This window comes from Dendrobates tinctorius, unplaced genomic scaffold, assembly GCF_039654945.1.
Source record: "Dendrobates tinctorius isolate UK_male_01 unplaced genomic scaffold, ASM3965494v1 ptg000038l, whole genome shotgun sequence".
NCBI lineage: Eukaryota > Metazoa > Chordata > Amphibia > Anura > Dendrobatidae > Dendrobates > Dendrobates tinctorius.
Genome location: NW_027361706.1, coordinates 19,555,528 through 19,583,471, shown reverse-complemented (window position 1 = coordinate 19,583,471; position 27,944 = coordinate 19,555,528).

Genomic DNA, 27,944 nt, shown 5'->3' with positions numbered 1-27,944 from the left:
CTAAGTCAGAAGCCGATGTACATTCCAAACGTGGGCGCAGAAGATCGCTCAGTACGGCGACGATTTGCTGCTTTTCTTGGCAGAGTCCGGGGAGTCCTTAAGAAGGGTAATGATATTAATTGAAGGTTTTGGTCTGATTTCGGGATTGATGATTAACTGTGATAAGTCGTGTGTTTTGCCGATTGATGGAGATGACAATTGTACTGGGGAGGTGGAGGCAGGTACTAAATTAAAGGTAGTTCAGCAATTTAAGTACTTGGGAACCATATGGTGCTTCCACTGACGAGGTTTGGGGAACTCAACTTGAGCCCGTTACTGCAAAGAATACGTACCGAAGTCTCAGTGTGGAATAATCTACATCTATCGGTGGTGGATACAGAAAACCCCAGTGGCATACACGGTGCCAGGTGGTGAGATACCAATAATCCCACACCAGGACAAGTGGTTGTCATTAATATAACAGATAAATGGCTACTGTGTTTTATTGACAGCCTCTAAAAATATTTCATAACCTATGTCTTGTAGATCATGAACATCTGGTCTCAGAGGATGAGGAGGACAATGAGAGCTTTAACTACCCAAATTTTGCATCTTCTTCTGAATGGCTTTCTAAAGTAAGTATGGGAACAATAGATAATAAATAAAAAAAAATACCTCTGAAAGTAAAATAAATGTATTTAATATCTTCTTGTTGTCTGCATTTAGCTCTGTACCAACGCTACCAGGAGGATGAACAAGGAGGATCCCGAGTCCCCTCCAGATTGTACCCCAGAATCCAACACAGACATCTCAGAAGAGTGAGTAGATTATAGGGTCATTACTTGGAGCTCCAGGCTGAGATATGTGCCCAACCCCAAATATAGGACATAAATTCCATAATATCAAATATTAGTAGTCATTGTTCTCTTGGCTTCAGAAACTGCTGACGGTAACATCCCATAATTGCAGCCAGTCATGCACTGTTAGTGCTGCCCACACTGTAGGAGAGATGTACTACTACATGCCCGCCATTCTTTGTATTTTTTTGCTCTATTTTCCATACTGTAGCTGTCATATGTCCTAATGGGCCTTATAGTTGGTGTTAATCTACTGAGACAACCCCTTTTATACTGGATTTACTTGTGATTTACATGTTTTTCTTCTTCCAAACAGGCAGAAAGAATCTTTTCCTGTATCTATTAGTGACGATGCCATTACCAGTTTGCCATTCTCGTCCCCATTGTCAGGTATGTACGTGTCTACTGGACAAAACATGAGAATGTTGACTTAAAGTCTCCAATATTTCCACATGGTTTTTCTGTTATTTGTATCCTATGTTATCCATGTTTCATGGATCCCAATTATGTTGCCCATAGATTTCATTAATTTTGCAGAGTTTTCCAAGGTCACCAGATCATTCATGTGGAGCAGATGTTATCTGTCAGTGATGAGATTGTCACATGTATGATGGCTGACAATGATCGCTGACTTCTATATGATAAGATTCCTCTGCCGTTCGCGCACAGTGGTATCATGTAATAAGGCGTCCCATTACTTACATTGCACTGGTAAACAGTGATTTTGGTGCCAACAATGTCTGAACGGTTTTATATTTAGTTTATGGTGCTGATTATAAATATTACTTTGGTTTTGCCAGATTCCCTCTAGTTTCTGAAATATTTAATAGTTAATTAATCACAATAGAATTCTGGCTTCAAAAAGTCGCTTTTATGGCACTGTAAGCCTACAAACTGAAATATAAAATAATTATATAGGATATTTCATTACCTGAGATGCTGTTAGAGTCGAAAGAGCGACCCAAACACCAAAAGCTATTGCATTGGTTATCACACACAAGTCGCCTTGGGAGAAATCATTATTTTCATGGATGAAACTAAATCCATTGAATATGGGACACGAACACACAGATTAAATGGAAGATTTACGATTCACAATACGTAGTGATCTTCTAACCCCCGATATCTCAGGAGGACGTGACACACTTGTGACAATCACCTCAAAAACTAGAACCAATTCAGCAACAGTAATGGAGATTAATGGACCTTCAGGAGGAGAACACATGGCATTGCCCTATTTGCTATACATCCCCGTCCTGAAAGGGTTAAATGGTGGGGAAAAATCTTTCCCTCTGTTTTTGCCATGGTACATATGTACAAGAGCTTTGCAGGTGGTTGGCTAGTAAACCTGGCCAGTCAGGGGACCGTAGCAGGGGGAAGAAAAGGTTTCCTTTCCTGTGAACGGTCCCTGATTGGTGAATGTATTAGTAAAGAAGGAGAGTGGGATAAAAGAGGGTAGCGGCACGGGTCCCTGTCTGACCTCTGGCGTTTTCCTAGCAGAAGTGTTGCCCCGCCATTCATTTTCTCACGGCCTTAGGGTTAGTCATTCAGTCACTGGGATAAACGGCCTTGAGCCTTTTGGCCAAGCTGCGGGGATTGGTTCAAGTTTTGGCTAATTCTTTGGTGGCCAATTTTTAGCTACTAAGTCAATGTGTCATAGTTGTATTATTTTATGCGCTGTATAGGTATTGGGGGTAAGTTATGTAATGCCATGAGATTTTTTATTTCAACACCCTCGAAATACCATAAATCTATTAAAAAAACCTTGGCACCTGACAAAATTTTTGTTTTGCACACTTATGCTGTAAGCAGATACAAAGCAGATCCTAAATGAATATTCTGATACTAAGAGGTGTTTTATTTTTTACTTTCTGAATAGAAAATGAAACTGACGAGGAAAGAAAATCAATATATTCCAGTATAGAGCTAGAAATGGAGGAAAAGAGACAAGGTAGGTGTGAGGATCAGCTCCATGTTATGTGATGTCAGCCAGTGAGAATAACTTATCTGTCAGTGATGGGATATGTATGATGGCTGACAATGATCCCTGACCTCTGTATAAGATTCCTCTGCCGTCCGGCCACTGTGACCGCACAGTAGTATCATGTAATAAGTCGTCGCTTTACTTACAGTATAGATACAAAGCAGATCCTATAAGAATATATTGTTACTAAGAGGTTTTTTTTTACTTTCTGATCAGATATTCCTGCTGACGAGGAAAGTGATTCTTCCATATATTTGAGTTTAGACCAAGAAAACTCAAATAATGAAGAAAATTCTGAAAAGAGACAAGGTAAGTGTGATAATCAGCTCCATGTTACAGTATATGATGTCAGGCAGTGAGAATAATTCGTGAGGAGCAGATGTTATCTGTCAGTGATGGGATATGTATGATGGCTGACAATGATCCCTGACCTCTGTATAAGATTCCTCTGACGTCCGGCCACCGTGACCGCACAATAGTATCATGTAACATCGAGTCCCTTTACTTACAGTATAGATACAAAGCAAATCCTATAAGAATATATTGTTACTGAGCTTTTTTTACTTTCTGACCAGAATTTCCAGCTCAGGAGGAAAAAAATCTGAGTATGGAGCAACAAAGCTCAAAAAATGAAGAACAAAAGGGAAAGAGACGACGTAAGTGTGAGAATCAGCTCTATGTTGTGTGCTGTCAGTCAGTGAGAATAATTCATGTGGGTGAGATGACATCTGTCATTGATGGGATTGTCACATGTATGATGGCTGACGATGATCTCTGACCTCTGTGTGATAAGATTCCTCTGACGTCCGGCCACAGTGACCGCACAGTAGTATCATGTTATATGGAGTCCCATCACTTACATTATATTTACTTCTCTTCTCATAGGTTCCCGCCTCCGCCGGATCTTATCATCCTGCCGGCGTCGATTATCCAGGGCTGCGCAAGTATTTTCAGGTTGTTTCTGCCCTAAAACAATCTGAAAGACAGTAAGCCTCAACATCTAGCGCCCTTAAGCCCAGCAGATCCACCATCACTGCTGGACACAAAAGCGGGACTAACTCCTAGCCGCGGTCTACGGACCAAACATTGGGCATGGGCAGGGCCTTGGGGGCAGATCCCAAGTGCGCTCAACCATGTGAAATAGCTTATGCTCAGCAACATTGAGGGATAGCGCTATCGGATAGCTCTACCCATTCATTTCCTTTAGGAATAAAGCTATGGGATAGCTCTACCCGTGCACTTTCTTCATGGATAGCGCTATCGGATAGCTCTACCCATTCATTTCCTTTAGGAATAAAGCTATGGGATAGCTCTACCCGTGCACTTTCTTCATGGATAGCGCTATCGGATAGCTCTACCCATTCATTTCCTTTAGGAATAAAGCTATAGGATAGCTCTACCCGTGCACTTTCTTCATGGATAGCGCTATCGGATAGCTGTACCCGAACAGTATTAACATCAGAGCTTTTTTATACACAAGGTAGGAGTGGCTGGAGAGGTACCCCAGGTATTTATATTTGCTGTTAGTCTGCACATACGCCAGGCTGGTGCGTGGTTATACCTCATTGCGAGGTCAGTCTGATGCGTGGTTACACCCCACTGTGTGGTTCGTAATTCCAAAGCGCTCCCGAAGGGAGCACAATCACTCTTTATTACTAAAAAAATAACTAAAAGCCGCTACTGTTGCTCGGATTCCATTTCATCTTGAACTCACAACTAATTGTAAGCCACTAATTGCTCTTCTTGTCACTAAATGCATTTGTCATTATCCTGAATGCAGCAGTCAGGCTCATATGTCTGTCTAGCAGTTACACCGATGCCTCCACTCAGTACCAGTCATCGCACTCTCCCACAAAGTTCTCCACAGTGCTGCACTCTCCTACAACTCCTCCCATTTGTCAGTCTACTTGTTAGGGCTGGCAGAACGCACCAAATAATAAAGATGGTAATAAGGTGTGTTTGCAGCCCGGGGTCCACTGTGCAGGGGTGGTAAACTGCTGCTCAGTAACAGCGGACGCTATAGGGCGGTATACTAGAGAAACACATGTGGGTTACGTCACCCGGTGTGTACAGGGGCGGACTCTGTTGCTTCACAGAGCCGCACTACCGCTGAACATAAACGCCGGAGCCTGTTTGTGCTCACAGAGCTCAACTATAGGAGCACTAGTGTAAGGTCACAGGATCTGCCCCTGAGACGCTGGGTAGAGTCCTTCTAGACCCACAAGTGCTCGGCACCGCAACTGCTGAGTCAGGAATTGCACCAGGTGTGCACTGCACCGCCTTGGTGGACGCCACTAACCTCTAGAGTGGGGGAAAGCACTTAACTTGTGCACGGCGCCACTATAAGGAACGCGGCTGCTAGTGCGGTGCAAGGGTGCCTTGTGCTGATTGGCACTGTGACGCTAACGCTCATGTGGAGAGCGGGGTGCTCAGTGGCACATAGATTAAGCCACTGCTGGCGCTGACTCTGACTACTAATCCCCTAACCACATTCGTAATATCCAAGGGAGGGGAATCATAATAAGTCAGTCACCAGTCTCATGCATCCATCTTCACTCACACACATAATAATAAGAGTCTATACTAGTGCATAGCCGAACGGCCATGCGACTTTTATAGCCGAGACCTTCCAGAACCTTCCAGATCCCCCTGATTGACCAATCAGAACTGGAGAAGGACCTGAGCATGTGACTCCTGATCCCCAATTGGGAATTGTCCCATGAGCATGCTCAGTGGAGCGACGGAGGGACTTAGCTTCTGGAGTCTTTTGCTGCTGGCCAGGCTGCATTGTCAAACCTAAACCAGAGGTGGCAGCAGCAACCGATCCTACACTGCTGGTCTGGGCAGAGCGCTGGGACTGACGAGTCTGCTGAGCAGGCTCCACTGCGGCCGAAGGAGAATAGGAGACCACTGAGTGCAAGGCTCTGTATTCCTGCTGTGCAGTGGCAGGAACCTGACGCCTAAGGGTGTGTGCACACGGTGCGGATTCTACTGCAGTTCTGCAGCAGATTTGGCCCAGCAGAACTGCAAGTGATGTACAGTACCATTTAAGGTTATGTAAAACAAAAAAAGCTGTGCACATGCTGCAGATTTAAAACTACAGCATGTCACTTCTTTTGTGCAGTTCTGCTGCAGTTTTACATCTGCTCCATTATAGAAATCCGCAGGTGTAAAACTGCAGGGGAAATCTCCTACTACTGAGTTACACTGGAGTTCCTCCTGACAGATGTTCCCAAGAACTCTACTTGTACGGCAGACAGCTGTAGCCTGTTTCGGGGACTCCTTGCTCCTAAGTCCCGGCTCACTATCAATGTTGCTGTTGTGCACTCAAGTCTTAGATGGAAGTAGTGCATTTACAGCCTCCTACTCCTCTGGTGTCTGTTGCAGGACCATTAGTATCCATACAACCATGGAGACCAGGCTCCAGTTCATGCGCTCTCACTGGAGATGAGCTTTTCCTCTCTGCTCGATCTCCGGGCTTCTTCCTCATGTCTGCACACTTTACCCTCCTTAGACTCACTGACCACTCCTTCCTCTTGGCCCTCAGAGAGCACTCCTCCCCTTAATTCCGGTTCAGAGTCCCCCCTGCTGGCCTGGAATGGAACTGTGTTGCATGTATAGGTTAACTGCGAGAGAGACCCGTCATTGCTCCCAAGCCTGGCATTACCCTCCCTGGAGGAAGGCAAAGCCACTGTGGCAGCCATACTCCTGGGGGCGCCACAGTAGTTTTCAGCAACACCATTCATTTTATCATATAATTAGTAATGATAAATTATAATGATAATTAGTAATGAGCGAGCCCTAAAATTATTGGCTGCTCTTACTCGGAACAAGCTTTCCATAATGCTCGATTGTTCGTCTCTAGTAACGAGTATAATTGAAGTCAATGGGAAACTCGAGCATTTTTCTGGCGGACCTTCCCTGCAGGTTTGGGGGGCATTAAAATTGCTGAAATAGATGGAAAAAGTGCTCAAATGGAAAGAGAACAGCATGGGGAAGATGCATGAGCACAGCGTCAGACTAGAACACCTTGGGCCCACTATGTAGATACATAAAAATAAATACAAGATCACAATTTCTGGGGTGGAACACTCCAATATCAGGGTATAATATAAGGTAGTACACGTCTTAATGATATAGCAGGGGTTGGGGTAGCCCACCTCATAGAATATATTGTAGCCTTGTCATAGAATATAATGCAATTCTCATATAGTATAATGTAGCCCCCTCTTAGAATATAATGAAGCCCTTATATAGTATAATGCAGCTGGCTCATAGAATATAATGTAGCCCCCCTCACAGAATATAGTGCAGCTCACTCATAAGATATAATGCAGCTCTCCTGTAGAATATAATGTAGCCCCCTTGTAGGGTATAATACAGCCCCCTCATAGAATATAATGCAGTCCCCTCTTAGGGTATAATGGAGCCCCCTCATAGGGTATAATGTAGCCCTCTCAATGTAGTATAATGCACCCCCACATAGAATATAATGTAGACACAGAGTATAATTCAGCCCACTCATAGGGTATAATGCAGCCCCCTCATAGGGTATAATGCAGCAGCATGTGCCAACTGTACATACTTATGCAGCGTCGGACTGAGGTGCCAACGTCCCACTAGTAACAATGACTCTGGGGGCCCATTTTCACCTGCATACAAAATATGGTGCATATGGGGGGAAACTGCGGCCATCCTACTGTATATATGGGGGGAAACTGTGGCCATCATACTGTATATATGGAGAGAAACTGCGGCCATCCTACTGTATATATGGGGAGAAACTGCGGTCAACCTACTGTGTATATGGGGGGAAACTGCAGCCATCATACTGCATATATGGGGAGAAAACTGCTGCCATCCTACTGTTTATATGGTGGGGAAACTGCTGCTATCCTACTGTATATATGGGGGGAAACTGCGGCCATCCTACTGGGTATATGGGAAGAAACTGCGGCCATCCTACTGTATATATAGGGAGAAACTGCAGTCATCCTACTGTATATATGGGGGGAAACTGCGGCCATCCTACTGGGTATATGGGAAGAAACTGTGGCCATCCTACTGTATATATAGGGAGAAACTGCGGTCATCCTACTGTATATATGGGGGGAAACTGCGGCCATCCTACTGTTTATATAGGGGGAAACTGCGGCCATCATACTGCTTATATGGGGAGAAAACTGCGGCCATCATACTGTATATATAGGGAGAAATTGCGGCCATCCTACTGTGTATGTGGGAAGAAACTGCGGCCATCCTACTGTGTATATGGGGGGGAAACTGCGGCCATCATACTGTGTATATGGGGAGAAACTGCGGCCATCCTACTGTGTATATGGGGGGAAACTGCAGCCATCCTACTGTTTATATGGGGGGAAACTGCGGCCATCCTACTGTATATATGGGGGGAAACTGGCCATCATACTGTGTATATGGAGAGAAACTGCGGCCATCATACTGTATACAGTGGGGAAAAAAAGTATTTAGTCAGTCAGCAATAGTGCAAGTTCCACCACTTAAAAAGATGAGAGGCGTCTGTAATTTACATCATAGGTAGACCTCAACTATGGGAGACAAACTGAGAAAAAAAAATCCAGAAAATCACATTGTCTGTTTTTTTTTCATTTTATTTGCATATTATGGTGGAAAATAAGTATTTGGTCAGAAACAAGCAATCAAGATTTCTGGCTCTCACAGACCTGTAACTTCTTCTTTAAGAGTCTCCTCTTTCCTCCACTCATTACTTGTAGTAATGGCACCTGTTTAAACTTGTTATCAGTATAAAAAGACACCTGTGCACACCCTCAAACAGTCTGACTCCAAACTCCACTATGGTGAAGACCAAAGAGCTGTCAAAGGACACCAGAAACAAAATTGTAGCCCTGCACCAGGCTGGGAAGACTGAATCTGCAATAGCCAACCAGCTTGGAGTGAAGAAATCAACTGTGGGAGCAATAATTAGAAAATGGAAGACATACAAGACCACTGATAATCTCCCTCGATCTGGTGCTCCACGCAAAATCCCACCCCGTGGGGTCAGAATGATCACAAGAACGGTGAGCAAAAATCCCAGAACCACGCGGGGGGACCTAGTGAATGAACTGCAGAGAGCTGGGACCAATGTAACAAGGCCTACCATAAGTAACACACTACGCCACCATGGACTCAGATCCTGCAGTGCCAGACGTGTCCCACTGCTTAAGCCTGTACATGTCCGGGCCCGTCTGAAGTTTGCTAGAGAGCATTTGGATGATCCAGAGGAGTTTTGGGAGAATGTCCTATGGTCTGATGAAACCAAACTGGAACTGTTTGGTAGAGACACAACTTGTCATGTTTGGAGGAAAAAGAATACTGAGTTGCATCCATCAAACACCATACCTACTGTAAAGCATGGTGGTAGAAACATCATGCTTTGGGGCTGTTTCTCTGCAAAGGGGCCAGGATGACTGATCCGGGTACATGAAAGAATGAATGGGGCCATGTATCGTGAGATTTTGAGTGCAAACCTCCTTCCATCTGCAAGGGCATTGAAGATGAAACGTGGCTGGGTCTTTCAACATGACAATGATCCAAAGCACACCGCCAGGGCAACGAAGGAGTGGCTTCGTAAGAAGCATTTCAAGGTCCTGGAGTGGCCTAGCCAGTCTCCAGATCTCAACCCTATAGAAAACCTTTGGAGGGAGTTGAAAGTCCGTGTTGCCAAGCGAAAAGCCAAAAACATCACTGCTCTAGAGGAGATCTGCATGGAGGAATGGGCCAACATACCAACAACAGTGTGTGGCAACCTTGTGAAGACTTACAGAAAACGTTTGACCTCTGTCATTGCCAACAAAGGATATATCACAAAGTATTGAGATGAAATTTTGTTTCTGACCAAATACTTATTTTCCACCATAATATGCAAATAAAAGGAAAAAAAAACAGACAATGTGATTTTCTGGATTTTTTTTTCTCAGTTTGTCTCCCATAGTTGAGGTCTACCTATGATGTAAATTACAGACGCCTCTCATCTTTTTAAGTGGTGGAACTTGCACTATTGCTGACTGACTAAATACTTTTTTTCCCCACTGTATATGGGGAGAAACTGCGGTCATCCTACTGTGTATATGGGGGGAAACTGCGGCCATCCTACTGTTTATATGGGGGAAACTGCGGCCATCATACTGTATATATGGGGAGAAACTGCGGCCATCATACTGCATATATGGGGAGAAACTGCTGCCATCATACTGCATATATGGGGAGAAACTGCTGCCATCATACTGCATATATGGGGAGAAACTGCGGCCATCCTACTGTATATATGGGGGGAAACTGCGGCCATCCTACTGTTTATATGGGGGGAAACTGCGGCCATCATACTGCATATATGGGGGGAAACTGCGGCCATCATACTGCATATATGGGGAGAAACTGCGGCCATCCTACTGTGTATATGGGGGAGAAACTGCGGCCATCATACTGTGCATATGGAGAGAAACTGAGGCCATCCTACTGTATATGGGGGGAAACTGCGGCCATCATACTGTGTATATGGGAGGGAAACTGCGGCCATCATACTGTGCATATGGAGAGAAACTGAGGCCATCCTACTGTATATGGGGGGAAACTGCGGCCATCATACTGTGTATATGGGAGGGAAACTGCGGCCATCCTACTGTGTATATGGGGGAGAAACTGCGGCCATCATACTGTGCATATGGGGAGAAACTGAGGCCATCCTACTGTATATGGGGGGGAAACTGCGGCCATCCAACTGCATATATGGGAGAAAACTGCGGCCATCCTACTGTATATATGGGGCTGGGGACATCATACTGCATATATGGGGGAAAACGGGGGGCATCATACTGCATATGTGGGGGCTGGGGACATCATACTGCATGTGAAAGGGAAAATGGGGGCCATCATACTGCATATATGGGGGCTGGGGACATCATACTGCATATATGGGAGAAAACTGCGGCCATCATACTGAGTAAATGAGGAGAAACAGTGGCCATCATACTGTGTATATGGGGGGGGGAAACTGCGGCCATCCTACTGAGTATATGTAATGGGGGGAAAATGCGGCCATCCTACTTGTATATATGGGGAGAAACTGCGGCCATCATACTGTATATATGGGGAGAAACAAAGGCCATCATACTGTGTATATGGGGGGAAACTGTGGCCATCCTACTGTGTATATGGGGGGGAAACTGCGGCCATCCTACTGTATATATGGGGTTGGGGCCATCACACTGTGTATATGGGGAGAATCTGCGACCATCATACTGTGTATATGGGGAGAAACTGCGGCCATCCACCTGTATATTTGGGGTTGAGGCCATCATACTGCATATATGGGGGAAAACGGGGCCATCATACTGCATATATGGGGGCTGAGGACATCATACTGCATATATGGGGTAAAGGGGGGCCATCATACTGCATATATGGGGGCTGGGGCCATCATACTGCATTTATGGGGGAAAACGGGGGCCATCATACTGCATATATGGGGGCTGGGGACATCATACTGCATATATGGGAGAAAACTGCGGCCATCATACTGTGTATATGGGGAGAAACTGCGGCCATCATACTATATATATGGGGGGGAAACTGCGGCCATCATACTGTATATATGGGGAGAAACTGCATCCATCCTACTGTATATATGGGGGGGAAACTGCGGCCATCATACTGCATATATGGAGGGAATCTGCAGCCATCATACTGTATATATGGGGAGAAACTGCGGCCATCATACTGTATATATGAACGGGCTGAGGGGCCATCATACTGTATATATGGGGGCTGGGGACCTCCTTCTATGTATATGGGGTGGAACTGGGACCACCATACTGTATATATGGGGGCTGGGGCCATCATACTATATATATGAGTGAACTGGGGCCATCATATTATATATATATGAGGGAACTGGGGTCACCATACTATATATATATATATATATATATATATATATATATACTGTGTGTATATATATATATATATATATATATATATATATATATATATACTGTGTGTGTGTATATACAGTGGGGGAAAAAAGTATTTAGTCAGTCAGCAATAGTGCAAGTTCCACCACTTAAAAAGATGAGAGGCGTCTGTAATTTACATTATAGGTAGACCTCAACTATGGGAGACAAACTGAGAAAAAAAAATCCAGAAAATCACATTGTCTGTTTTGTTTTCATTTTATTTGCATATTATGGTGAAAAATAAGTATTTGGTCAGAAACAAGCAATCAAGATTTCTGGCTCTCACAGACCTGTATCTTCTTCTTTAAGAGTCTCCTCTTTCTTCCACTCATTACCTGTAGTAATGGCACCTGTTTAAACTTGTTATCAGTATAAAAAGACACCTGTGCACACCCTCAAACAGTCTGACTCCAAACTCCACTATGGTGAAGACCAAAGAGCTGTCAAAGGACACCAGAAACAAAATTGTAGCCCTGCACCAGGCTGGGAAGACTGAATCTGCAATAGCCAACCAGCTTGGAGTGAAGAAATCAACTGTGGGAGCAATAATTAGAAAATGGAAGACATACAAGACCACTGATAATCTCCCTCGATCTGGTGCTCCACGCAAAATCCCACCCCGTGGGGTCAGAATGATCACAAGAACGGTGAGCAAAAATCCCAGAACCACGCAGGGGGACCTAGTGAATGAACTGCAGAGAGCTGGGACCAATGTAACAAGGCCTACCATAAGTAACACACTACGCCACCATGGACTCAGATCCTGCAGTGCCAGACGTGTCCCACTGCTTAAGCCTGTACATGTCCAGGCCCGTCTGAAGTTTGCTAGAGAGCATTTGGATGATCCAGAGGAGTTTTGGGAGAATGTCCTATGGTCTGATGAAACCAAACTGGAACTGTTTGGTAGAAACACAACATGTCGTGTTTGGAGGAAAAAGAATACTGAGTTGCATCCATCAAACACCATACCTACTGTAAAGCATGGTGGTGGAAACATCATGCTTTGGGGCTGTTTCTCTGCAAAGGGGCCAGGACGACTGATCCGGGTACATGAAAGAATGAATGGGGCCATGTATCGTGAGATTTTGCGTGCAAACCTCCTTCCATCAGCAAGGGCATTGAAGATGAAACGTGGCTGGGTCTTTCAACATGACAATGATCCAAAGCACACCGCCAGGGCAACGAAGGAGTGGCTTCGTAAGAAGCATTTCAAGGTCCTGGAGTGGCCTAGCCAGTCTCCAGATCTCAACCCTATAGAAAACCTTTGGAGGGAGTTGAAAGTCCGTGTTGCCAAGCGAAAAGCCAAAAACATCACTGCTCTAGAGGAGATCTGCATGGAGGAATGGGCCAACATACCAACAACAGTGTGTGGCAACCTTGTGAAGACTTACAGAAAACGTTTGACCTCTGTCATTGCCAACAAAGGATATATCACAAAGTATTGAGATGAAATTTTGTTTCTGACCAAATACTCATTTTCCACCATAATATGCAAATAAAATGAAAAAAAAACAGACAATGTGATTTTCTGGATTTTTTTTTCTCAGTTTGTCTCCCATAGTTGAGGTCTACCTATGATGTAAATTACAGACGCCTCTCATCTTTTTAAGTGGTGGAACTTGCACTATTGCTGACTGACTAAATACTTTTTTTCCCCACTGTATATATATCAATTCAATTCAAAGAAGCTTTATTGGCACGACTAAATACACATTAGTTTTGCCAAAGCAAGTGTACAAAAGGGAATAGGGATAGGGACTGTAGGGATGTTGGGTAGGGGCAGATCCAGGATGGGGCTATAGAAGTCCATGGCATAGGGAAGGTGAATGAGGGGCATGGGGCAGATCCAGGGTGGGGGCCATAGAAGTCCATGGCATATCATAGTTCTCTTTCTCGCAGTCTATGACATTCGCTCACATATTGCGCTGCTATCTCCACTGCTCTCTCTTCTTCCCCCAGCAGGATATATGTTTTCTCTTCCTCCTTCCTGGTGATGAAATCTGGGAAGAGATGTGAGAGTCTCCTGAAGTGAGTGTCCCTCACTGCTGAGTATTTGGAGCAGTGTAGCAGGAAGTGGGTCTCATCCTCCAGGGCCTCCAGGTCACAGTATTGGCACAGTCTTTCCTCCCTGGGCTTGTAGCTCTGCCTGTGTCGGCCGGATTCGATGGCCAGACTGTGGGCACTGAGTCTATACCGGCTCAGGATCTTGCGGTCTCTGGGGTGCGGGAGTTTCTCCAGGTATGGGGCCAGTCTGTAGTCTCTCTGTAGACTCTGGTAGATGGTCAGTTTCTGTGAGCTGATGATGTCGTTCTTCCACTCACTTACGTACCTCTCCTGGCCTTCGTCTACCATCTTCCTGATTCCGGCTTTTGTCAGGTTGTTGTGATTGGTGTTCTGCTCAGGTTGGGTTTGGGTGGGCTGTTCCGAGGATCCTGGTTTTTCTGTTTCACCTACATGTGTCAGGGCTTTATTTATATATATGGGAACTGGGGGTCATCATCTATATGGGGTGAGCTGGGGATATCTTACTATATATATGGGGAGAACTGGTGCCTCCATACTATATACTGTATATGGGGCTGTGGGACCATCATCTAATAAATAAAGCTCAATGTGTGTATGTATGTATGTATGTCCGGGATTGGCATCCGCACCGTCGCAGCTACAGCCACAAAATTTTTCACAGTCACACGTCTGGACCCCGAGAGCGTCATAGGCTATGTTGTGAGGCGAAATTTTAACCCCGCGCGTTCCAATTCACCAAATTATTTTGCCCCTATCTACATAATGGGGAAAAAGTGTGTGTACATCAAGCCCCGCCCTTCATTATGATGTTATAATGGTTGCCATGGTGACGCTGATGTCATCATAGGTTACAAGCCCCGCCCCTCATTATGATGTCATAATGGTTGCCATGGCAACGCTAATGTCATAATAGGTTGCAATGGCGAAGATGCTGTCACAATGGTTGCCATGGTGATGATGATGTCTTAATAGGTTGCAATGGTGACGGTTATGTCATAACGGTTGCCATGTGATGATGCCATAATGGGTATATGGGCACTGGACTATGGGATGGAGGATATGTATGATGGGTATATGGGCATGGGACTATGGGATGGCGGATATGTATGATGGGTACATGGGCACGGGACTATGGGATGGCGGATATGTATGATGGGTACATGGGCACGGGACTATAGGATGGAGGCTATGTATGATGGGTATATGGGCATGGGACTATGAGATGAAGGATGTGTGATGGGTATATGGGCACTCGACTATGGGATGGCAAATATGTATGATGGGTATATGGGCATAGGACTATGGGATGGAGGATGTGTGATGGGTATATGGGCATGGGACTATGGGATGGAGGATGTGTGATGGGTATATGGGCACTCGACTATGGGATGGAGGATATGTATGATGGGTATATGGGCACGGGACTATGGGATGGTGGATATGTATGATGGGTATATGGGCACGGGACTATGGGATGGAGGATAATTATAATTTGCTACAACTAACCACAGCTACTGTAGTTACTATGCCCAGGCAGCACCGGGCTCTTCAGCTAGTACTTTATATATTAGGGAGCTGGGTTCATCATACTATATATATGGGGGAACTGGGACCATCCTACTATATACACGGGGCAACTGGGGCCACCAAACTATTTATTTGGTGTAGTGGGGACCTTTATACTATATATACAGGGCAGTGGGGCCATCATGCTATACAGTTGAAAACAGAAGTTTCCATACACCATATAAAAACACATATGACCTAAAACGGGAAAGGTTTATTCTGATTTCATGTCAGATAGAGAAAAACATGCAGATTTGTAATTTTATACAGTATATGATGGACGTAAACTTCTGGTTTCAACTGTATATACATATGGGGCAGTGGGGATTTCATACTATATACAGGGAGCAGTAGGGACCTTCATACTAGATATAGGGGGCAGGGGGTCCTTCATGCTGTATATAGGGTCATTAGGGACCATCATACTATATTTAGGGGCAATGGGAACATCTTATTTTATATAGGGGCTATGTAGTCATTTTACTATATATAGGGAGATCTGGGGTCCTCAATGTATAATAAAGGGCTTTCGGGACCATCGTATTTTGTTTTGTGGTAAGTAGGGCAATCATTCTTTATATTCAGAGTTTTGTGGGCACTCAGAGGACATTATTTGTTGTAAATGGGGACATTCAATATCAATATCAAAGGGTCTCAAACCAAAAATCATACAAAAACCCTAAATGCAATACTTTATTATTAAAAAACCAAAAAGGTCACACCACAAAGTGAACAAGACTAGACAAAACCGTGTCCAATGACATCCAATTACATAAAAACATGTAATGGGGGAATTCTAGGAGTCCCTAATACAGTCTAACGCTCACTCCTTCCTTGCCGCGGAGGTTGGCACCCTAGGGGGGACGTTGTGGCGCCCCCGCTCAACGATGGCTGACCCTAGGGACCCTAATGAACCCTGCAGCCACTATGGGATCCCTTCCCCGATGCTAAAGGGACCCCTAATATTAGACAAAGATCACCTACAATAAGGAGGACCCTAATCCCCAAGAGGATTAAAAGCAAAAGGAACACATAAATATGATGGCTTTATAGTGACACGAGTCTAACAGATAAAGGCAAGGAGATCCACAGCGTATAATATATCAAACTTCATTTATCTGAGATTAAGTCTTATGGCACCAGATGACTAAGCAAGCATAAAGATAGATCCACAACTGGTAATATGTTAAGATCCAAAAAACAATGTGGACCGAATTTTACATATATGTGTTGAAAAAGAGATCACAATCACTGAGCTACTAACCACTGAATTGTATGATAAGTCACATAAGTCCCTATACAGATATCAAAAGTGAAATGCTCAAGATTAAATAATCATCATATAGATAACCAAAAACTTGCATGAAAGGTGACAATGATCATGCCACTGGATTAAATATCAGGTACCATTAAAGACATAATTCAACACTCAGTATTCAATGCTGCAGATACTCATCATGTCAAACGCCATCTGCCATATAAGTGAAGCGCCTCAACGCGTTTCGCCCCATCTGGGCTCATCAGGAGGGCCGATCTCAACAACAATTGTGTCCTGATGTGGTGATCTTTGTCTAATGTTAGGGGTCCCTTTAGCATCGGGGAAGGGATCCCATAGTGGCTGCAGGGTTCATTAGGGTCCCTAGGGTCAGCCATCGTTGAGCGGGGGCGCCACAACGTCCCCCCTAGGGTGCCAACCTCCGCGGCAAGGAAGGAGTGAGCGTTAGACTGTATTAGGGACTCCTAGAATTCCCCCATTACATGTTTTTATGTAATTGGATGTCATTGGACACGGTTTTGTCTAGTCTTGTTCACTTTGTGGTGTGACCTTTTTGGTTTTTTAATAATAAAGTATTGCATTTAGGGTTTTTGTATGATTTTTAAATGGGGACATTATTAGTTTTGATAGGGGCACTCAGGTTCCATTATTATTTTCTTAGGGCTCGGTTCTCCTCCCATATCTCTGTACTAAGCTCCGTTCTGCTCCTATATTTATGTAGTAAACTAGGTTCTGCTCCTATATCTCTGTGGTAAGCTCAGTTCTGCTCCTATATCTCTGTAGTAAGCTCGGTTCTCCTCCCATATCTCTGTAGTAAGCTCCGATCTGCTCCTATACTTCTGTAGTAAGCTTGGTTCTCCTCCTATATCTCTGTAGTAAGCTTAGTTTTGCTCCTATACCTCTGTAGTAAGCTTGATTCTCCTCCCATATCTCAGTAGTAAGCTCTGTTCTGCTCCCATATCTCTATAGTAAGCTCGGTTCTGCTCCTATATTTCTGTAGTAAGCTAGGTTCTGCTCCCATATCTCTGTAGTAAGCTCCGTTCTCCTCCCATATCTCTGTAGTAAGCTCCGTTCTGCTCCTATGCTTCTGTAGTAAGCTTGGTTCTGATCCTATATCTCTATAGTAAGCTCCGTTCTGTTCCCATATCTCTGTAGTAAGTCCCGCTCTGCTCCTATACTTCTGTAGTAAGCTTGGTTCTGCTCCCATATTTTTGTAGTAAGCTTAGTTCTACTCCCATAGCTCTATAGTAAGCTCCGTTTTGCTTCTATATCTCTGTAGTAAGCTGCGTTCTGCTCCCATATCTCTGAAGTAAGCTTGGTTCTCTTCCCATATCTCTGTAGCAAGCTCCGTTCTGCTCCTATACTTTTGTAGCAAGCTTGGTTCTGCTCCTATATCTCTGTAGTAAGCTCAGTTCTGCTCCTATATCTCTGTAGTAAGCTTGGTTCTCCTCCCATATTTCTGTAGTAAGCTCTGTTATACTCGTTACTAGAGACGAACACTTGAGCATTATGGAAAGCTTGTTACGAGTAAGAGCAGCCAATAATTTTAGGGCTCGCTCATTACTAATTATATGATAAAATGAATGGTGTTGCTGAAAACTACTGTGGCGCCCCCAGGAGTATGGCTGCCACAGTGGCTTTGCCTTCCTCCAGGGAGGGTAATGCCAGGCTTGGAGGCAATGAAGGGTCTCTCTCGCAGTTAACCTATACATGCAACACAGTTCCACTCCAGGCCAGCAGGGGGGACTCTGAACCGGAATTAAGGGGAGGAGTGCTCTCTAAGGGCCAAGAGGAAGGAGTAAGTAGTTAGTCTGAGGAGGGTGAGGTGTGCAGACGTGTGGAAGAAGCACGGAGATCGAGCAGAGAGAAAAGGCTCATCTCTAGTGAGAGCGCACGAACTAGAGCCTGGTCTCCACGGTTGTATGGATACTAATGGTCCTGCAACAGACACCAGAGGAGTAGGAAGTTGTAAATACTCGACTCCCACCTAAGACTCGGAGGCACAACAGCACGGTGTGAGCCAAGAGAGAAATAGCGTCTCCAGCTGTCTGCCATACGAGGTATTCAGAGAAACGATAATAAGGAGGATCTTCAGTGTAACTCGGTACTGGAGACAACTCAAGCAACCGTTAGGAAGGAGATTGCACAGCCCATCTGCTGAGAGAGAATCCCTGATTTGCTTCCAGGCTAACCTGCTCCGGTACCATCTGTAACCAGGACCCTGGACTGCATTTATCAAGTAAAGGTACAGAAACTGCACCCCGCTGTGTCTTTGTCTGCTTCCAACCCTTCCGGCACCGCTACATCCCCGTGCCAACCACATCTACACTGCCCTGGGACTACAGCTTCACCTGTGGGGAGCTTTTACATCTTTGCTGCACCATACCACCAGTCCCAGCGGATCTGCATGCAGCGTCGGCTTAACACTTCCCTTGCTGAACACCACAGGTGGCGTCACAAACTATCATTCAATTAACTACATTCCACCATTGAATTTCCCCTATTACTTGGGCGTCCAGGGCCACGGACCGGGTCACAGCTGCTGTGTCACATCCCGTTGATACCGGCCCGGTACCGAGTACCCCACAGCTCTGGGAGGGCGACCCAACTTGGCATCACGAACAGGATTACGGAGCCCAGTACCCCCGGGTCCTGTGTACCATAGACTGTGTTGGTGTAAAAGACTGTGTTGGCGCCAATTGCCGCCATTGCCGAGCTGCTTGGCGCGTGCGGGAAACCAAAGAGGCTGGCCTTCGTGGGCGGGGCCCCTCCGAGAGCGCGAAGTGGTGAAGTCCCGCGCAGGAAGAGGAAAAGCGTGCGAGAAGTGGGAGGAGCTGAGGCCTACAGCCTGGAGCATTGGGCCTGCGAAGCGGCCACCGGTAAGCTCACTCAACCCCCGGCCCTGGCAAATGTTAACTAGGGGGGGAAGAGAATGTCTGCGCCATGCAGCAATGCAGCGGCGGACGCTGCCGCCAACCCCTCAGCGCCGCAAGGAGTAAGCCCACCGCAGCGGTCCCCATAATGCCGCTGTCTATGCCTAACCTCCCGGGAGCGGCCTGGCTACCGCAGCACTCAGGTGAGTCACATACCCTGAGTGAATTTAAAGAGAGACTGTGCAGTTTGTTTGAAGTACACCCCCTGTCTGAAAGCCAGAAAGTGAACATCCTTATTGGACAGCTAACGGGTGCAGCACAGAGAGATGTGAAAGCCTGGCAGGACATTGATAAAGAGACTGTTGCAAAGATTCTGGCCAAGCTAAGGAGCACCTTTGACACCCGCACTGCAGCTGACATCTAGATGAGATTCTTTGGGTGTAAACAGAAGGCGCAGGACAGTATAAGGGACTATGCTCTTAACCTGCAGGAGGCGCTGAGAGCCGTTAAACAAATGGATCCTGACAGTGTGAAGGAGGAAGATAAACTGTTAAAGGAGCAGTTCATTGAAGGACTCCTATACAGTACCCACAGAGGACAGCTGCGCATCATAACCCTGCAAAACCCTGATCTGGACTTTGCTGATTTCAAGGACAGGGCTATTCGGGTACTGCAGGAGCCAACTGACAACCGTCCAGCGCCCCCTAGGCGCCCAGCGATCACCTACCTTCAGGAAGCAACATCTTTCCCTTCCTTCCCTGTGGAAGCTGATGCACAGACTCTGGATAAAGATCCAACTGAAGAGCTGCGTCTTCAGGTCCAGGAGTTGACCAAAGGAATGGCTGCACTTACTAAAACTGTGCAGTCCCTGCAAGTGTCCTCCAAGGAGAAGATCCAGCTTGCCTCCAGTCCAGAGGATGTCCCGTGGCTCTGGAAGAAGAGGATTCTGCCACTCCGAGGGAGAACCAACGATCGCTATGGCCAGGATGGACGTCCCATTTGTCGTAACTGTCGCAGGCCAGGCCACATCGCCAGGTACTGTCATTTAGACGAGCAACCCCTGGGGCAGAGGGCCAGCCCCCAGGAATAGGATCCCCAGGCCCAAAGAACTGGAGAGCTAAGTATGTTGGAGGGAGACCAATCCTTCCAGTGGTGATTGACGGCATCCCCATGAACGCTTTGCTGGACACTGGCTCGCAGGTGACCACTATGCCCTATATCCTCTACAAGCGGTATTGGGCTGACTCTGAACTCACCCGAGGCCCAACTGATGAACTGACAGTAATTGCCAGTAATGGCCAGTCTTTACCCCAAGTAGGATGTAAAGAAATTACTGTTAAAGTGGATAGAGTAGAGTTAAAATCTTAAGGCCTGATAGTTGTGGATATTGATCGACGTGAATGTAATCCCATGATGACTCTTCGTACCAATGTAATTGAAAACAGTCTTTCCGAGGTTATTGTCTTGTTGCAACAGGTGGCTGAGACTGCTGGTTCCAGTGAACAACGAGTCCTGCAGAAGGAGATCAAGGCCCTGATGCAAAGACAACAGGTAGAACGCTCTGGCAGAGAAATTGGCAGCGTCAGAGTGAGTGATGCTTTCCCCATTGCAATACCCCCCAGATGTGAAATGTTGGCTTGGTGTCGGGCAGCCATACGTCTCAGAGGGAAAGATTACCAGGCATTGGTAGAGCCAGTATACTCTGATAGCAGACCCACTGTCCTGACAGCCAAAGGGGAGGTTGATGTACAAAAAGGGAGAGTACCTGTATGCCTCTTGAATTGTGGGGAGGAGGAGGAGGCCACAATACCTCGGTACGCCACAGTTGCTAAGCTGCTCACTGTTAATAACAACTCATTGCAGGCAGCAGAGCCCTTGGTCTCATCCAATCAGGTGGAGGACAATGGCTCTGTGAAGCAGCTGGAGGAGTTGTGCCAGCAACTGCAGGTGGGGACTGACTCTACACCTTCATACCAGAAAAATGGGGTTTACAGAGTGACACAAGAATATGAGCGGGTATTCAGTAAGCACCCACTAGATTTTGGGCAGGCAGAAGGGGTTCAACATCATATCCCCACTGGAGATCATCCACCCATTAAAGAAAGGTACCGGCCTATAACCCCAACACAATACCAATGTGCTAAGAGTATGTTGAGAGAGATGAAGGAAGCTGGGGTTATCAGAGACAGTTGTAGCCCATGGGCAGCTCCCATAGTTTTTGTAAAGAAAAAGGATGGTATCATGAGAATGTGTGTTGATTACAGGAAAATTAACAGCATTACACATAAAGATGCCTACCCCTTAGAATTGAGGAGTCATTAGCTGCACTTAAAACTGCTAACTACTTTTCCGCCTTGGATCTCACTAGTGGGTATTGGCAAGTTCCCGTGGCAGAGGCAGACAAGGAAAAGACAGCCTTTACCACTCCAATGGGTCTCTGTGAGTTCAACTATATGCCATTCGGGCTCTGCACCGCCCCAGGAACATTTCAACGGCTGATGGAGTGCTGCCTGGGACACATGAACTTTGAGACAGTCCTGTTGTACCTTGATGATGTCATTGTCTTCTCCAAGACTTATGAAGACCATCTGGAACACTTGGCTGAGGTGTTTGAAGCCTTGTCCAACTTTAGCCTGAAGGTGAAACCTTCCAAGTGCCACCTCCTGAAACCCAAGGAACAGTACCTCGGTCATGTGGTGAGTGCAGAAGGTGTGGCGCCAGATCCGGACAAAGTCACAGTCATCCGAGATGAGGCCGAAGCCCAGCAACCTCCATGAAGTACACCAATTCCTTGGACAGGTAGGCTACAAAAGAAGATTCATCAAAGGCTTTACTGAAATAGCCACTGTGGTGCCCCTGAGGCTTCAGTCGCCACAGAGGTACTGCACCTTCTCCTACGGTGTAGTGCCCCACCATCCAGGTAAGGTCGGAACTCCTGACCATGCTCCACACCTGCATTCCACACACAGGATAGTTCAGTGGGGCCACCTAACAGCTTCATGCTGGGGGTTAGCAGAGCACCCCTCATGGAACCCTGCTTCGTAACACGAGATGTGCTGGGGGGCGGGTGGAGTAAGATGATACAAAAGAGTGGGAAGAGTGAAAGTTATGGGCTAGTTGGTTAGTGGAGAGAGAAGAGAGAAGATGGGTGTCTGAGGGATGTGCTGCAGCAGGTCCCAGTGATCTGGGCTGCTGGCACGAGAAAGACCAGAAAAAGAGTCTGATAAGATTGATAACCTAACCTTCCATTAGAGAGAGAGAGAACAGATCGGAACGAAGGAGAATAGAAGGACGGTGGGAAGCAGGTTGAGAAAGAGAGAGAGCCCTTCCAGTCCAGAGAGCGCAAAGGCCGGGGCCCGGTCCCCGAGGTTGATTGGATCTTTATGTCCGGCAACAGACACCGGAGGAGTAGTGAGCCGCTAACGCCTTGCTCCCATCATAGACTTGGGACACAACAGCAACTGAATAGAGAGCCGGGACGCAGTGAGGAGTCCCCGAAGCAGGCTACAGCTTTCTGTCATACAAGTAAAGACTAGGAACACCTAGAGAGAGGCATTCCAGGGTAACTAAGTACTGGAGTGCTTTGCACCTAAAGGCGCATTGGAGGAGTCGATCAGTAAGGTACATGTTGTCGGAGTGTGGAAGGGAGAATCCTATCCTGCCTGGAGGTTGGCTGGAGCCCTGACCTGGAGAACACAGTACGGAGGCAGGCAGTTGTGTGAACTGCAGACAGTGAGTAAAGCTTTGGAACCGCCTACTCTGGTGTCCTCCAGTTATTCCAGCACCACTACACCTGGGTACCAGCCTCCATACCATTCTGCGCCTCTCCTCATCCATTGCACCTACACTGCCCTGGGACTACAGCTCCACCTGTGGGGAGCTATACCATCTCTGCTGCACCACACCATCAGTCCCAGCGGATCTGTATGCAGCGTTGGCTTACCATCTTACTTGCCAAACACCACGGGTGGCATCACGAACTATTCATATAAACTCTAACACCATTAACATCACCGCCATTGATATTGGTCACCCAGGGCCACGGACCGGGTCACCGCTGCTGTGACACATTCCCGCCTTGACACCGGCCCGGTACCGAGTACCCCGCTGCCCTGAGTGTGCGAGGGTGACCCACCACCCCTATGCAAAATCTTCTGGTAGGGCAGTCCAAGAAGAGCAAACAGACAAATTCCACCTTTGAATGGACCGAGGAGTTGGAGAGATCATTCACTCGACTGAAGATGGCTCTCACAGGTGATGAAGTTCTGGCCTACCCAGATTATGACAAGCCTTTTGTGTTGTACACTGATGCCAGCAACGTGGGACTAGGAGCAGTACTGTCGCAGGTACAGAATGGGAAAGAAAGAGTGATCTCCTACGCCAGCAGGAAGCTGTGTCCCACTGAAAGGAACCCGGACAACTACAGTTCCTTCAAGCTGGAGTTCCTTGCCATAGTCTGGGCTGTCACTGAAAGATTCAAGCATTACCTAGCTTCAGCCAAGTTTACCATCTTCACGGACAACAACCCGTTGACTCACCTGGAAACTGCAAGACTGGGTGCAATGGAGCAGCGATGGATGGGTCGGCTATCTAACTATGAATTCACCATCAAGTACCGAGCAGGGCACAAGAATGCCAATGCTGAGGCGTTGTCCAGAATGCCTAATCTGCCAGATGCAGGAGAAGGCCCGGAGGCTCTTGAAGAAATAGAGTTGCCTCCCTTCCACTGGCCACTTTCGGCCCAACGTGCTCAGTGAGTGAGAAACAGACGGTCTGGCTTGAAAGAGGTCACCTTAAACCCCTTGCCTCATCATGACTGGGCAGAAACGCAAGATAGTGACCCTGCAGTTCACCTGGTGAAGGAGCTACTGTCACAAGCTGACTCCCGCCCAGAGTCGGATGCTCCTGAAGAAACCCAGCAGTTGTGGAAGGAAAGAGGTTGGCTGTTCATCTATGAAGGAAAGCTGTGTCAGAGGAGTATCAATGCCCGGACTCATGAGCTGGTCTGGCAGGTGATAGTCCCAAAGAGAGAGGCATCAAAGGTCTTGGAAGCATAGCACAATGGAGCTGGACACTTCGGATGGAAGAAGTTGGAAGCCTTGCTCCGGGAAAGATTCTACTGGGCTGGTATGAGAAAAGCCATTGAGAACTGGTGCCGGGAGTGTGGACAATGTAACCTGCGCAGAAAGGATCGAAACAGCCAGAGAGCTCCTCAGCAGCCAATTGTAACCAAACAGCCACTCGAGTTGGTCGCCATGGACCATGTGAAGCTGGTTCCCAGCCAGTCAGGCTACATCTATGCTCTTACCATCGTGGACCACTACTCAAGATTCCTGGTAGTTGTGCCTATCAAAGATCAAACAGCCAGGACAGCAGCCAGAGCATTCCAACAGCACTCTTGCAGACCGCATGGATATCCCAAAAGAGTACTTACAGATCAAGGTCCAGCTTTTGAAGCAGAAGTGTTCCAGGAATTCTGTAACTTGAATGGTTGCAAGAAGATCAGGACAACCCCTTGCCATCCACAGACCAATGGCATGTGTGAGAAGATGAACCAGGTAGTGATTGACCTACTGAAGACATTGCCTTTGGAGGAGAGAAATCTGTGGCCAGAAAAGTTGCCAGATCTGGCAGACCTCTACAACCATATCCCAGTGAATTCCACCAACTGTACCCCAGCCTACCTAATGAGAGCAAGACCTGATAAGCTGCCTATTGATTTGGACATGGGAGTCCTGACACCTGAAGTAACATCACCAGATGCTGATTGGGATACAGAAAAGAGTCTAGCAGAGGCAAGACAAAAGCAGGAGAAGCTTTACAATCAAAATGCACCTGCCATTCCCTTGTCACCAGGAGAACAAGTCTTAAAAAGGAAAAGAAGATTGCATAAATTGGATGACCAATGGGAAGCTAAACCCTACACCATTCTACCCTCAAATTTCGACAATACCAAGGTGTGCCTTATTAGTAAAGACGGAGGAGAAACCTCAGCAGCCATATCAAGGTATCATTTGAAATTATGCCCTGACCAGTTAAGAGAAAGAAAGGAAGAACAAAATAACATCCAACCCATAGAAGAAGAAAAGGTCAGCACTATACTTGGAGAATTCCCTGCAAATTGGACTAAAGTAAATGATGCTATAGTGGTGCCAGTGTTGACATTTCCCCAATTGGTAGCACAGGAAGACGTGACTCAAGAAAATCCTGAAGATCAGGAAAATCAGGGAGCAGATGCCACACCAGCAGTGGAGCCAGAGAACCCTCGCCCTGCCAGTGGTGAATCTGTTATACCCATGGTGAGTCTAAGAGTTCCTAGACTATCTAGTATCCCCGTGCTACACAGAACCACCAGTAGTGTATCCAGTACATTACACACTACACCAGTAGTGAGCACCGGACAACCAGAGAGATTTTCAGTCACACCAGTATTATGCAGGTCCACCCGTACTACACAAGGTATACCGCCCATCAGATATCGTGTATAGATAAGTAAATGTTGAAATTGTATGTATATATGTAACTGTTTTCAAGTTTTGTGCCTACAGGAAATCTGTAAGAGTTTCCTTTGAATTTTCCCGTTTTTACCTTGTTTCATGGACACTGAACCACAGGACTGTGTGTGGTCAAAAACTTTCCTTTGTAAATAGTTCACCATTTGCCCAGGAATGGACCAGGAGGGCGACCCACTCCCATATCTCTATAGTAAGCAGCGGCGTACCATCAATAGTGGAGGACCACGCAGCTGCTATGGGGCCCGGATGGATGAGGCCGCTGCGGTTTGGCAGCTGTGCTGCACAGTACTATCTCCTTTAATTAAATGTATGCGCCGGCCATCGGCCGCCGTATACCCCCTGGCCCCTTGAAGCTCCCCTTTCCTTGTTTCCTGGTCAGCAGTTGGCTGAAATCTCTGGCTGGATTTGCATAAGAACGGCACTCCTCCTGGCAGCCAGAGAGCAGCACACGTGCATTGCAGGAAGCAGAAAACATTCATGAGCCTCTCTCACTCAGGGAGAGGGACGCACACACAAGACGGTGAGCCCGGCTGGGGGTGGATTTTTTTTGTTAAATGTGTCCCCTCATTGTGCTGGCAGCCTGGCACTTTACATTTACAATGGCTCTGGCTGCACTTTGCACCTTAGGGAGGGGGGCCCGGCTGCACGCACTGTGGAGGGTGGAGGGGGCCCTGCCTCTGCATGCACTGCAGGTGTGTGTGTATATATATATATATTTATACACCACTGAGCCACTAGTGTACGCGCTCGCACATGGACATCAGCACGGGTAATGGCTGAAACCCTCTATTAACTATGGATTCCCCTCTTTGGGCCAAATATGGACATATTCTGTTAGGGTACTATTGCTGCTATTATTGACTATATCTGTGGGGGTTTAGAAGGTGGAGGAGTGACTGGATCCCTCTATATTGTTCCCATTTACTTGGGTTGCTGATGATATTGTCACTGTACGCCGTATTAACAAAGCAATTGTTTTGGATATATGTGGGATTCTTAGGGTACGGTAACATGCCGGCCTTACCTTTTCTGTTGTGATGGCAATTGTGCAGCACGCTTTTTATTTTTTACTCTAGTGCATTCTGACCTGTGTTAAATGACTTTGTCCTTGTGTGTAACACTTTGTGATGACTTTTTAATGATTTTTGTACTAATAAAAATAAGCTTGACATTGATCTGTGTAATATATAGGGATGTTTTGCTCCAATTTTCTGTGTTTTCCCATAGCTCTATAGTAAGCTCTGTTCTGTTCCCATATCTCTGTAGTAAGCTCCGTTCTGCTCCTATACTTCTGTAGTAAGCTTGGCTCTGCTCCCATATCTCTAGTAAGCTCCGTTCTACTCCTATACTTCTGTAGTAAACTTGGCTCTGCTCCCATATCTCTGTAGTAAGATCCGTTCTGCTCCTATACTTCTGTAGTAAGCTCATTTCTGCTCCTATATCTCTGTAGTAAGCTCGGTTCTGCTCCCATATCTCTGTAGTAAGATCGGATCTGCTCTCATATCTCTGAAGTAAGCTCGGTTCTGCTCCCGTATCTCTGTAGTAAGATCGGTTCTGCTCTCATATCTCTGAAGTAAGCTCGGTTCTGCTCTCATATCTCTGAAGTAAGCTCGGTTCTGCTCCCTTATCTCTGTAGTAAGATCGGTTCTGCTCTCATATCTCTGTAGTAAGCTCGGTTCTGCTCCCGTATCTCTGTAGTAAGATCGGTTCTGCTCCCTTATCTCTGTAGTAAGATCGGTTCTGCTCTCATATCTGTGAAGTAAGCTCGGTTCTGCTCCCATATCTCTGTAGTAAGATCGGTTCTGCTCTCATACCTCTGAAGTAAGCTCGGTTCTGCTCTCATACCTCTGAAGTAAGCTCGGTTCTGCTCCCATAG